At 40.5% G+C, this 13,518-nt stretch overlaps 1 long non-coding RNA gene across 4 annotated transcripts in view; it reads right to left on the bottom strand.

The window, feature by feature from the left end:
- LOC137315165 (uncharacterized) overlaps positions 1-13,012 on the bottom strand; it is an 87,899-nt gene extending 74,887 nt beyond the window's left edge. For all 4 annotated transcript variants that reach the window (XR_010961346.1, XR_010961344.1, XR_010961343.1 and 1 more), the window contains exons 1-3: positions 12,916-13,012; positions 12,471-12,601; positions 10,701-10,839 (exon numbers count right to left, since the gene is read on the bottom strand). This is a non-coding gene — a long non-coding RNA (uncharacterized lncRNA). The remainder of the gene's footprint in view (positions 1-10,700; positions 10,840-12,470; positions 12,602-12,915) is intronic.
- Between the last annotated feature and the right edge of the window lie 506 nt (positions 13,013-13,518).

Consider the following 13,518-nt stretch of genomic DNA (forward strand, 5'->3'; position numbering starts at 1 on the left):
AGACACATGGCAGATAAAATTTAACGCTGAGAAGTTTGAAGTTTTGCATTTTGGTGGGAAGAATGAGGAGAGGCAATATAAACTAAATGGTACAATTTTAAAGGGAGTGCGGGAAGGGAGAGGATTTTATGTATACACATATTTGAAGGTTGCAGCGCAAGCTGAGGAGGCTGTTAAAAAGTGTATGGGATCCTGGGATTTATTAATAGAGGCATGGAGTACAAAAGTAAGGATATTATGCTAAACCTTTATTAAGCACACGTTATGCGAGCTGGAGTATTGCGTTCAATTCCGGGCAGCACAATTTAGGAAGGACGCCAAGGCCTTCGAGTGGGTGTAGGAGAGATTTACTATTATGGTCCCAGGGATGAGGGACTTCACTTATGTGGAGAGACTGGAGAAGCTGTCGTTGTTCCCCTTAGATCAGAGAAGATTAAGGGGAGATTTGATAGAGGTGTTCAAAGTCATGAACGGTTTAGATAGAGTAAATGAGGGGAAACTGTTTTCAAAAGGGTCGGTAACTACAGGACACAGATTCAAGGAGAAACAAAAGAGCCAGAGATGACATGAAGAAACATTTCTTTTTACGCAGCGAGTTTTAATGATCTGGAATGCATTGCCTGAAAGGGTGGTGGAAACAGATTCAATAGTAACTTTCAAAGGGGAATTGGATAAATACTTGAATGGATAAAAAAACATATACATTTTATATATACATGTGTTGAGATAAGAAATAAAAATGGGGCAGTCACACTACTAGGAGTGTACTATGGACCCCGAAGAGCGAAAGAGATATAGTAGAACAAATATGTAGGCAAATTTCTGAGTACAAAAATAAGAGCGCATTAATAGTAGGGGACTTCAACTACCCTAACATTAATTGGGATTCAAACAGTGTGAGGGGCAAAGAGGGCGCAAAGTTCTTGATCGGTGTGGAGGAGAATTTTTTCGCCAGTATGAGACACGCCCAACAAGAGGGGATGCAATTCTAGATTTCGTCCTGGGAAATGAAGATGGGCAAGTGGTTGAAGTGACACTGGGGGATCATATTGGGGATAATCATCACAATTCAGTTAGATTTAGTATTATTATGAAAAAGGACAGAATTAAATCAGGAATAAACATTATAAATTGGAGGAAGGCAAATTTTACCGAACTAAGAGGCGATTTTGCAGAAGTGGACTGGACACAACTACTTGGGAAGAAATCAGTGGCAAGCCAGTGGGAGGCACTAAAAAGTGAAATTCTATGGGTACAATGCAGACACGTCCCCTCAAAGAAAAAGGGTGGCACTGCCAAACTTAGAGCCCACTGGTTGTCCAGAAGTATACGGGGCAAGATAAAACAGAAAAAAGAAAACTTATGACTGTCACAGAAAACTAAATACTGCAGAAAGCCTAGAGGAGTATAGAAAGTACAGGGATGACGTAAAAAAGAAAATAAGGAAAGCAAAGAGAGGGCATGAAAAAATATTAGCAAGTAAGATCAAAGAAAACCTAAAGATATTTTATCAGTATATTAAGAACAAGAGGATAGCTAAGGAAAAAGGTGAGACCTATCAGGGATGATAAGGGTAACTCGTGTGTAGAAGCGGAGGATGTGGGTAGGGTTTTAAATGAATATTTTGTCTCCGTATTCACAAAGGAAAGGGATGATCTGGACGTTGTAGTTAAAGAGGAGAGGGGTGAAATATTGGATAAGGTAAACATAACGAGGGAGGAAGTACTCGAGGGACTGGAATCCTTGAAAGTTGATAAGCCACCAGGACCGAATGGATTGTTTCCTGGGCTATTGATTGAAGCCAGGGAGGAGATAGCGGATGCTCTGAGGATCATTTTCCAATCCTCACTAGATACAGGGGAGGTACCTTAGGACTGCAAGACTGCAAACGTAGTACCATTATTTAAAAAGGTTACGAGGGAAAGGCCGAACAATTATAGGCCGGTCAGTCTTCCCTCGATGCTTGGCAAACTATTAGAATCAATACTAAGAGATAGGATTAACTGCCACTTGGAAAGGCATGGTTTAATTAGGGATAGTCAGCATGGATTTGTTCATGGAAGGTCATGCCTTACAAATCTGATTGAATTCTTTGAGGCAGTGACAAGGAGGATTGATGAGGGAAGTGCAGTGGATGTTGTCTACATGGATTTTATTAAGGCATTTGACAAGGTCCCACATGGCAGACTGGTCAGAAAGGTAAAAGCTCATGGGATACAGGGAAATGTGGCGAATTGGATCCCAAATTGTCTCAGTAACAGGAAACAAAGGGTAAAAGTTGATGGATGTCTTTGCCAATGGAAATCCGTTTCCAGTGGTGTGCCACAGGGCTCAGCGTTTGGTCCCTTGCTGTTTGTGGTGTATATTAATGATTTGGAATTGAATGGAGCTGTCATGATTGGCACATTTGCAGACGACACAAAAATTGGCCATGTAGTTGACAGTGAAGTGATTAGCTGTGGAGTCCAAGAAGATATCAAGGGGTTGGTGGAGCGGGCGGAAAAGTGGCAAATGGAGTTCAACTCGGAGAATTGTGAGGTAATGTACTTAGGGAGGGCAAATAGTAAAAGGGAATACGCAGGAAACGGGAATATATTGAGAGGGGTAGAGGAAGTGAGAGACCTTGGAGTGCATGAGCACAGGTCCCTGAAGGTGGCAGTACAGATAGATAAGGTTGTGAAGAAGATATACGGAATGCTCTCCGTTATTAGCCGAGGTATAGAATACAAAAGCTGGGATGTAATGATGGAACTGTATAAAACGCTGATAAGGCCACAGCTGTAGTATTCTGCGCAGTTCAGGTCACCAAATTACAGGAAGGACGTCATTGTTCTGGAGAGAGTGCAGAGAAGATTTACAAGAATGCTGCCAGGGCTTGAAAGTTGCAGCGACGAGGAGAGATTGGATAGGCTGGGGTTGTTTTCCTAGGAGCAGAGGTGGCTGAGAGGAGACTTGATTGAGGTGTACAAAATTATGAGGGGCCGAGATTGAGTAGACAGGAGATACCTGTTTTCCCTAGCGGAGAGTTCAAGAACTAGAGAATATCGATTTAAGCTGATTGGCGGAAGGATTTGAGGGGACATGAGGAAAAACTTTTCACCAGAGGGTGGTGGGTGAATGGAATTCACTGACCGAATTGATGGTTGAGGCAGGGATCCTCAACGCTTTTAAAAAGTATCTGGACCTGCACCTAATGTGCTGTAAGTTGCAGGGTTACGGACCGTGTGCTGGAAGGTGGGATTGGAATGGGTACCTGGTTGTTCTTCTGGCGGGCGCGGACACGATGGGCCGAATGGCCGCCTTCTGTGCTCAATATTTTCTTTGTTTCTATGCTTCTACGGTTCTACAGGTTAAGAAGAAAGTGTAGGGCGGGGGGGTGGGAATAATTGGATAGATCTTTCAAAGAGCGGTCACAGTCACGACGGACCGAATGGCCTGCTCCTGTGCTGTACTGTAGTTTGATGCTATCATACCATGAACTAGGTGTCCCCTTAATGTTCTATACAAGTCTAGTCCATGCAACCTGTCCTCATGGATTGTCCATTTTAGCCCCGGTATCATTCTGGTGAATCTGCGCTGCACCCCCTCCAAGGCCAATATATCCATCCTGAATTGCGGTGTTCTGAACTGAACACGATACTCCAGGTGCTGTATAACCAGAGCTTTATATTACTGTAGCATAACTTATATCCCTTTGTATTCCAGCCCCCTTTGAGATAAAAGCTAACATTCCAAAGGCCTTTTTAATTATGTTGTGTACCAGTCCACTAGCTTGGAGTGATTTCTGTACTTGGATCCCTAAATCTCCCTGCTCCTCCTCGGTTCCTAGCTTCTTACCATTTAGAAATTACTCTGATCTATCTTCCTTTAGTCCAAAGTGGATGACCTCTCACTTCCCCACGTTAAACTCCAACGGCCTCAGTTTTGCCCATGAAGGTCACTATGCAACGTTCTGATCCCATATCCACTATTTACTGTGCCACCTAACGGTGTTGTCAGCAAGCTTGGATATACGCCTCTCTATTCCTTCATCTAAGTCATTTATAATTGAAGTGAAAAGCTGAGAATCTAGAGCAGATCTCCAGGGGACACGACGTGTAATATCCTGTGATGTGTCTCCTGCCTCCTAACCAGTACCCAACCTATGTCAATAGGTCTCTCCAATTGCACGTGCTCTCGTTTCCTTTTAAAAGAGATTGAGGGATGATAACGCTGGAGGATAAGGAAACGAAAAAAAAATAATATTTTGCTGCAGTCTTCGCGATGAAAATGGATCATTTGATAAGTAAAGTTACATGGAACACAACAGGTTAGAAAGGATGGTATTAAAAAAATTGGTTTTAAATGTCAAAAAACATAACAAAGGACAAACTACTGGAATTGAAACCAGTCAAAATTTCCAGACAAGTCGGGTTTCATCTGCAAGGGTTTAAAAAATAGATAAGTCAACTGGCTGTACATTAGTTACAACCTGCAAAGGCTCGCTGGATTCAGATATCATAACAGGGAACAGAGAGACAGTAAACTTTGCACAATGAGTAAAAGGGGTAAATGAAAGTAACGAACGGCCAGTTAGTTTAACTGCAGCAGTACAAAGTTTCATATCATAGTATTATAATAGGTACAGCATAGCAGCAGGCCATTTGGCCCATCGTGACTGAAAGATCTCGCCAATTCGTCCCATGCCCCAGCTCTTTCCACATAGCACTGCAGTTTTTCCCTTCAAGTAATTAACTAATTCCCTTCATAAAGTTACCATTGAATCTGCTTCCATCACCCTTTCAGGCAGTGCATTCCAGATCATAACAACTCGCTGCGTAAAAATATGTTCCCTCATTTTGCCTATGGCATTTTTGCCAATCACCTGAAATCTCTGTCCTCTGGTTGCCGACCCTCCTCCCACTGAAAACAGTTTCTCCTTATTTACTCTATCAAAACCGTTCATGATTTTGGACACCTCTATCAAATCTCCACTTAACCTTCTCTGTTCTAACGAGAAATACCGCGGTTTCTCCAATTTCCCCACAAAACTGAAGTCCCTCATCCCTGGAACAATTCTAGTAAATCTCTCCTGCACCCTCTCTAAGGCCATTACATCCTTCCTAAAGTGTGGCGCCCAGAATTGAACTCACCATCCAGCTGAGGCCCAACCAGTGTTTTATAAAGGTTTAGTATAACTTCCTTGTTTTTGTACTCTCTGCCTCGATTAATAAAGCCCAGGATCCCATATGCTTTTTTAATAGCCTTCTCAACTTGTACTGCCACCTTCAAAGATTTGTGTAGGTGCACATTTAGTTTATTTTGCCTCTCCTCATTATTCCTACCAAAATGTATCACTTCACACTTTTCTGCGTTAAATTTAATCTGCTATGTGTCTGCCCATTTCACCAGTCTGTCCATATCCTTCTGAAGTATGTTATATCCTCCACATTATTTACTACGTTTTTTTCAGTTTCGTTTCAGCTGCAAATTTAGAAATTATACCCTCTATACCCAAGTCCAAGTCATTAATATATATCAAAAAAAGCCGTGGCCCTAATACTGACCCCTGGCGAACACCAGTGTATACTTCCCTCCTGTCTGAAAAGCAATCGTTCAGCGCTACTCTCTACCATTTGTCACTTTGCAAATTTCATATCCACACTGCCACTGTTCCTTTAATCACATGGGCTTGAATTTTACTAACAAGTCTATTATGTGGTACTTTATCAAATGCCCTTTGAAAGTCCATAAAGACAACATCAAACGCACTTCCCTCATCAACCCTTCACGTTTCATCATCAAATAACTCAGTCAAGTTAGTCAAACACGATTTTCCTTTAACAGATCCGTTTTGACTTTCATTTATTAGCCCATACTTTTCCAAGTCCAACTTAATTTTGTCCCGGATTATTGTCTCTAAAAGTTTCCCTATCACCGACGTTAGGCTGACTGGCCTGTAGTTGCCGGGTTTATCCCTCTTCCCTTTGATTTTTGTTTATTAAGGGATTTGAACACTTGGAAAGAATAAACTGATTAAGGAATCACCAATGTTTAATACAACCAACCTTACAGAGTTTGATTTTATAGCCACTCCTGTAGCCGATAGAGTCCGGTTATTATTTGTCCTAAATATGGATTTTCACTGGAAAATAATTTATATTTCATACAGAGATTACTGAAAAGATTAAGGCAAGTGAAACTGAAAAGAACCTCGTGTGATGGATGGGAAAGTGGTTTTATTTGTTGGAGTTCGTAATCTGGGATAAATAAGAACATTTCTTAATCCTACAAATCAAACCAATTTCCAGATTGGTGGAATGTGACGAGTGCCATCTCCGGGGAATCTGCTAAAATCCGACCACCAGCACTCCAGTGTGGGCAGACGGTTTTTACTGTTTATATTCAATACATTGAAACATTTTGATTGTAAGCAGTTCCTGTGTGAACTATTTTAAAAATATAAATATCTATGCCCACATGAATAATTGCAACAGCATATGTAAACTTGATACGCTATAATGACACCCTCCAGTTATCGCTGGATCTAAAGCAGCTCAGCATTGCCTCTCCCGGATACACAGCCTGTACTGCAGATAAACTCCAACCAACGCTCGTTCTCTGCTTCCTAAATTGTTTAGTTTGCTTTCGATTGAACTATTAACAGCAACATAAAATCAAAGTATTATATAAATACAAGGGCCGATTGCATGCCTTTAAAATGGAAAATAAAAGATATTTGTACGCTTTTCCTCATTATCCCCGTCCTCATGAATACAGGCTTAACTCGTAGATTGCATTTGATTTTAGCTTCTATTATACAATCTCATCGCAGAGCGATTACTGTATAAAGAAAGATGGAGACAACGAATGTGTCTGAAATTAAACAAGCTGCTAGCCATCAAATTGTAAAAAATTACGCCTTGAAAGTGAATGAAACCTTGCAGTTTCTCTCGCTCTCCCTTCATATATGTCTGTCTTTCTGTCTGTCTGTCTGCCTATCAAGAAATCTATCTATCTCGCTATCTATCTAAGTCTATTGCTCTCATGCACACACATGGAATTCCCTTGGCATTGCACTGGGACAGTCGAGAGCAAGTTCTGCCTCAGTGATAGAGAGCTGAGGATAATTGAACCAGGTGTGCAGGTTTAATTCTCTTCACATTCCAAAGTCATACATTCTACCTTATTTTTCGAATTACATTATCAATTCCGATCACCACATTTGCAAGTATTTGTCAACCGACACTTATCACACTTCAATTACACATCCCAACCAGTAATAGCGTCTCCCATCTCTTCTGATTTAATCACAGCGAAAGTTCTATACTCCAACCTACTGTACTTTTCTGCTTCTGACAGTGATGTAAATTTTGCTTTTTAGCTTTAATGGAAACAACGTAAATTCAAAGTATTATCTCGAACCTGGGACACGGTGCATTACATTAAAATGGGAAATGAATACAGTACCTAACCATGTCAGATTTATACCTTAAACACTTCACCAATGGCTCAGGAGCAGAGGGGAGTATATACAAGATTACTGATAATACTAATCAACGAAGTACAATGAACTGTGAATGGACCAGAAAATTACAAAAGAAGATAGCTGCATTAAGCGTGTGGGCAGATGGTTGACAGGTCCATTTCACTGAAACAACAAGTGACGTTGTCCATTTCACGTATAAGAATGGTAGATGGGAATAATATGGAAATGGCGAAGTTCTGAGGAGATGTACACGAACACGCAATGACGTTGTTCAGATCCGTATGTCACTGAAATCAAGCGGGCGTTCAAAAGTACTAATGGGATGCTGGGTTTCAGCTCAAGCAGTCTAGAATATAACAGCGAGCTAAAGAAACCGTCAATCATTTGGAATATCATGTTCAGTTCTTTAGAAACTTTCAAGAGGCTATCCTAGGTTTGCTGGAGCCTAGCGACAATTCACATGGATCGTCACATTTTTCCAGAAATGATATAATTATTGCCGTATAAATAACATTGGATAACAAATGATTCTCTTATCATTTATAGACTCACGGAGACACGCGACTAGGGGTGTTGTCGAGAGTTAGGGTTATGGACATTCATTTGTGGACAATAACACTCGAATCCCAGAAATCCCCTCGCATTCCATGACAATTCGTCAATAATTCTGCTTTTTGTCCTACGCTTTTGACTATTCAGTGTGGTCACACGTCACTTCCTCACTCTGTTATTCACTGGGTTGTCATACTATTTCTTTTCACTGCAGGTGAACCAACGGCCAGTTGGCCAGAAGGTACTTCCGGTTTATAATCCAGGCTTGTGTGGGAACGTCCATCGGTTGCTGACCACAGACGGAACTGGATTGCCTCACTCCCTCACAGTTATCGACTGGTGCACTGCACCATTTCATCTCGTATTCAGAGATAGACTCACCCACACCATAATAACTATTTGCCTCATTTTCTTTCGTAAGCTCATTTTTTATTCGTGTTTTATTAAAGTGCCAGCGTTCAATAGAATTCCGCATAACTGTAGTAAGCCAGTGAACTGGGAAAATTGCGCAGAATCAATTACAATAAGCTGAGGAGAAATAATTGAATATCCAGGAGGGACAGGTTGGAATTTACTGCAACTGAATGAATATTGCATGAATCAATGTAATATTGCATTCAAATGCTGCACCTTGAATAAAGGCTCAATTTTGATGGCATTAATGAGTGGCGCCCTCGCCTAATTTTCAATAGCATAGAACCAGGTGACCTTCAGACTTATTAAGCATTACCTATAACGCCCATAGGAGCACATATGTGTATCTTTCTTTACCAATATACTGCGTTTAAGGCACGAATTGATATATGACCCAGTCTGAGGGCTTTACACCTTGCAGAAATCCATTGGAAATTAATGAATGCTGATTATCGACACTTATATCCAGAAAACTGTTGGAAATCAGACGCCTTGTCTCAACCCACGGGTAAGAATTCCCCTAGAAATTCGTTGCAGTGAGATCATGGGTGGTTTCAAATCACTTTCTCTGAGGCCCTATTTCTGGCAAATTCATTAACATATTTTCAAAGGGCCCGTTAACCAATTGCCAAGAAATACTGAGGAGAAATAAATTACATCAGAGCCTGTACAGCGTCACTTCCTATAGCTAGACGATCGATTCCCCCCTTGTATCGAATTGCAGCAACAAACCCTGGATATAGACGTTATCATCAATTAAATTCTAAAATGAGTGACACTGTGATATTAGGATCGATTTTGTTTTTAATATGTTATGTGGATATTAAGATCAGGAATAGTCCATCCAACCACTCGCGCTTGCTCCGAAAATCAATTAGATCATGGTTGACCTGTACCTCAACTCCATATTCCGATCTTTGCTCCATATCCCTAATACCCTTTACCTGACGACTGTATTTGCAGTGATTTGCCTGAACAAAGTCTCAGAAAAAAATCGGGAATTCTGTCCAACTCCCAATCGTCTGGAAATGAAATGTTCTCATCAAAAGATTTTATGCTCAGCTTTGTTTGAAATGTGATTGCTGTTTTATTACTTTCAGGATGTTACTTTTAGATTCTGTCAAAACAAAGGTTTGGAATAAAATAACTACCATCTGCTCCATGCTGTTATTGAAGGTATTTTTTTACTGAAAGTTATGGTTTTAAACCTAACACTGATTTCTTGTATACATGTATTCACATTTTAATTAACCTTTCAGCTTGTTCCAATGAGTGAGTTAGTAAAACTCATCCATAAGCATCATGAAAGCTATATCTTGAACAACTAAAATAATCTCGGGATTAAATTCAGTCGAGCGACCGGTGTTTTCGATTCCATTAATTTACGACAGATATTTCATGGATCGAAGCAACTGGACGGTGTGTTACTGAAACATGGGAAATAACCCGGACAGTCAGTCCAATCCAATTATTAAGCGGTATAATAATTGTTACAATAAGATTCTAAGGAAAGAGTATTCAGTCTCAGCACCAAGTTCGAGTAATTATGTTAATGAGTTGATTCATTCTTTCATAGCACAAAAATCCAACAATGAATTAACTGAAGTGACGCTTTCAATTCATGCAGCGAAATTGAACGAATCTGTTCTGTGGCGAACTGCGGGGAACTGAAGGCTGGAAATTGCTGTTGGCGATTTTCCACGAACCATATTCCGCCTTTCTGTTGCTCTCCTCTTTTATTAATTGAAACTCTAAGCCGTGTAATTTACACCAGTTATACCTCCATTGAAACAATATTCAAAAGATGTCTCACCAAAGTAAAACTGCACTAATATCACAATCGGCAATTTCCACTTACACTTCGTTAAAATGACAAGAAAGACTAAACATCCAAAACATTACTCGGTATTCATGGACTGATGCTTCTTACCTTCCCATTATGCTCCTTTTCCCCTCTTTGAAGGCAGGCGTTAATACATTTATTTAAACATATTATGCATTTTTAGGATATACTGTGCAGTAGATTTATTTAAACATATTATGCATTTTAGATATACTGTACAGTAGATTTATTTAAACATATTATGCATTTTTAGGATATTCTGTACAGTATATATTTATTTTAAAATATAATGCATTTTTAGGATATACTGTACAGTAGATTTATTTAAACATACAATGCATTTTTAGGATATGCTGTACAGTAGATTTATTTAAACATATTATGCATTTTTAGGTAGATTGTGGATAGAATTTCAATCATTACCTCACCGAAATTGTCATTTCCTCAGAGATTCTCCCGCTTCACCAGCGTAACTTTGGCGTAACCTCGGAAATTTCCTGCGCAGTGTCTTCACCATTTTGGATGAGATATGCGTGGGCGCTCTGTTGACGGAGGCACTGCTCTGTTAAAAATAAATAGGTTAACATGTTATCTAAAATTTGGAATTTCAAGCGCACTGAGAAATCACCGCGAAGTTATTGTCCTGTGGAATAAATCAAGACCAGGAAACTGAACAAACGTGTAAAATTAAGTCTGGTAGCGTGAAGAGAATGTAATTGAATTCAAGGAACAGGAAAATAGAATCCACTGAAACATGCTGCCGATTGATGTTTTCATCGGAACACATTGACCTGTGCCCGGTTTCACCATCCTGGGCCTTCGCTAATCTGAAATAACGCACTGGCAATTCACACTGAGTAGTTCCTGCGCTATTTTGAATGGGTTTAAAGTACCTGTATCGAATGAAAGGATTAACACAACAATAAATTAATGCGGAAAGGGAATTGAGGCGAACATCTTAAGCTGTTATACGACAACACAATTTTAACACAAGCATTTTTTTTAAAAGTTACGAACTTAATGGAAACGAACTGAATGCCCAGTGGAAATGGTGGTGTTGTTCTGTCACCTGAACTCAATTTGGGCATCCTTGGTTATTGATGTGTTCGTGTCAAGAAACTTCATTTTGTGTGAAGGAATTACACACCACCTAGTGACTAATTTCTGCTATTACAGCATTATCGGAACATAAGAGGAGTGGGCCATTCAGCCCCAAGAGCCTGTTTCGATATTCAATCAGTACATGGCTGATCTGTAACCCAACTCCATTTACCCGCTTTAGCTTCACATATCCTTACACCCTTACCGAACAAAAATCTATCAATCTCAGTCTTGAAAATTTCAACTGAACCCCAGCATCCACAGCCTTTTGGGGGGGAGAGTTTCAGATTTCCACTACCCTTCGTGTGGGACATTGCTTCCTGATTTCACCCCTTAATGACCGAATTCTAATTTTATGATTGTACCGTCTTGTTCTGGAATCCACCAGAGCAAACAATTTCTCTGTATCCACCCTATCGAATGCCTTCATCGAATGCACCTCGATCAGATCACACCTCAAGTGTCTAAACTCAAGGGAATACAACTGTGCAAACTGTCCTTGTAATTTCGCCATTTAAGCTCTGGTATAATTGTGGTAAATCTGCACGGTATATATCCTTCCTGAGGTGCGGTTCCCAATACTGAATGCAGTACTCCAGATGGGGTCTGACCAGAGCTCTGTATAACGGAAGCTTTTCTTCCTCCCCTTTCTATTTCAGCCCCATTGGGATAAAGGGCATCATTCATATAGCCTTTTCTATTACTTTTTTAAACTGTCCTATAGCTATTATTGATTTGTCTACATGGACACCAGATCTTTTTGATGTTCTACAGTTCCTGACGTTCGGTTTTAGGAAAGTTAACGGATTTTCCTTTCTCCAACCCACAATTGATGACCCTACGCTTGCTCACATTGCACTACATGTGCCATCGTTTTTTTTCCGACTCACTTAATGTGTTATTGTCACTTTGTAAGTTCCTGCTCCCGTCTACAATACTTACTGTGCCTCCTAACTAGGGCATGAATTAGTTAATAAAATAATTAAGCCGCAACATATATTGTTATCCCAGGCCTGGCCACGCGATGGCGCGCCAGCGCTTACCCCTGCCGCGTGTATTCCTTCCTCTTTCAACAATAAAAATAATTCTTACCTTGGTCTTTCAATGTTTTTCTACATTTGGGTGTTTTCGGGTCTTCTTACAAGTCCTGTCTCCGTCTCTCCCGCGCTCTATCGTTCCCTCTTTCACTTTGATTGCAGTTTTCCTTATTCGTCCTTCTTCACCTTCATCGGGATTTCGAAAATGATTGGTCAGTATGTTCAATAAATGCCCATTAAATTCCCAACATGCTCCCTGCTCCCCCGACTATGGCCCAACTTCCCGTAAACTTAAATGCCTGAACCTGGTAACAGAACATGGCATTGGATACTTTACATACTCCACGGAATGGCCCATGGATTTCACTGCGAAGGCAGCTTTAAGGACTGATATAAAGTGGCATTGCTTCACTGCCAAGCAAAACAATAGTGCAATAAATGACAAGATTCTCCAGCTTCAAGCTTCCTACCTTATTTTTAAACTAAGAAATCTTACTCACCAGCTCGTAGAGCTAGCTTCCTCAGCACACTCGGTATGTGAATGTAGGGGCGTGCAAGTACTGTGTTCGAGCTTACGTTTGTATCCGTTTCCTGATTGCTTCTCTTGTTTGAAGAGACAGGTCACCACGGAGCTATTTCTGCAGCCACGGCTCTTTCCCGCGCTACCCCTGTTGCTTTATGCAAGAACAAGCACGTCAAGAGCAAGCAAAGGTCATTCGGCCCTTCACAGCTCCTGGCTGTTGTATATATGGCACTGAAGAGTGACAAATCCCCATCACAAGGTTTTAAAGGAAGTAAGTGTGAACATTGCAGAAGCCCTAACTATAATCTTCCAAAGTTCACTCGATTCTGAAACCGTCCCTTTCGATTGGAAATTGCACATGTCACTCCGCTGTTCAAGAAAGGTGAGAGACGAAACCAGGGGATTATAGACCAGTTAGCCAAACATCTGTTTTCGCGAAATTACTAGACCCTATAATTAAGGATAGGGGTATTGAACACCTTGAAAATTTCCAGCTGATCAGAGAGTGGCAGCAAGGATTAGTAAATGTAGGACATGCCTGACCAACCTGATTGAATTTTTGGAAGAGTTGACTAAAGTA

This window comes from Heptranchias perlo, unplaced genomic scaffold (genome assembly GCF_035084215.1).
Source record: "Heptranchias perlo isolate sHepPer1 unplaced genomic scaffold, sHepPer1.hap1 HAP1_SCAFFOLD_54, whole genome shotgun sequence".
In the NCBI taxonomy this organism is placed as follows: domain Eukaryota; kingdom Metazoa; phylum Chordata; class Chondrichthyes; order Hexanchiformes; family Hexanchidae; genus Heptranchias; species Heptranchias perlo.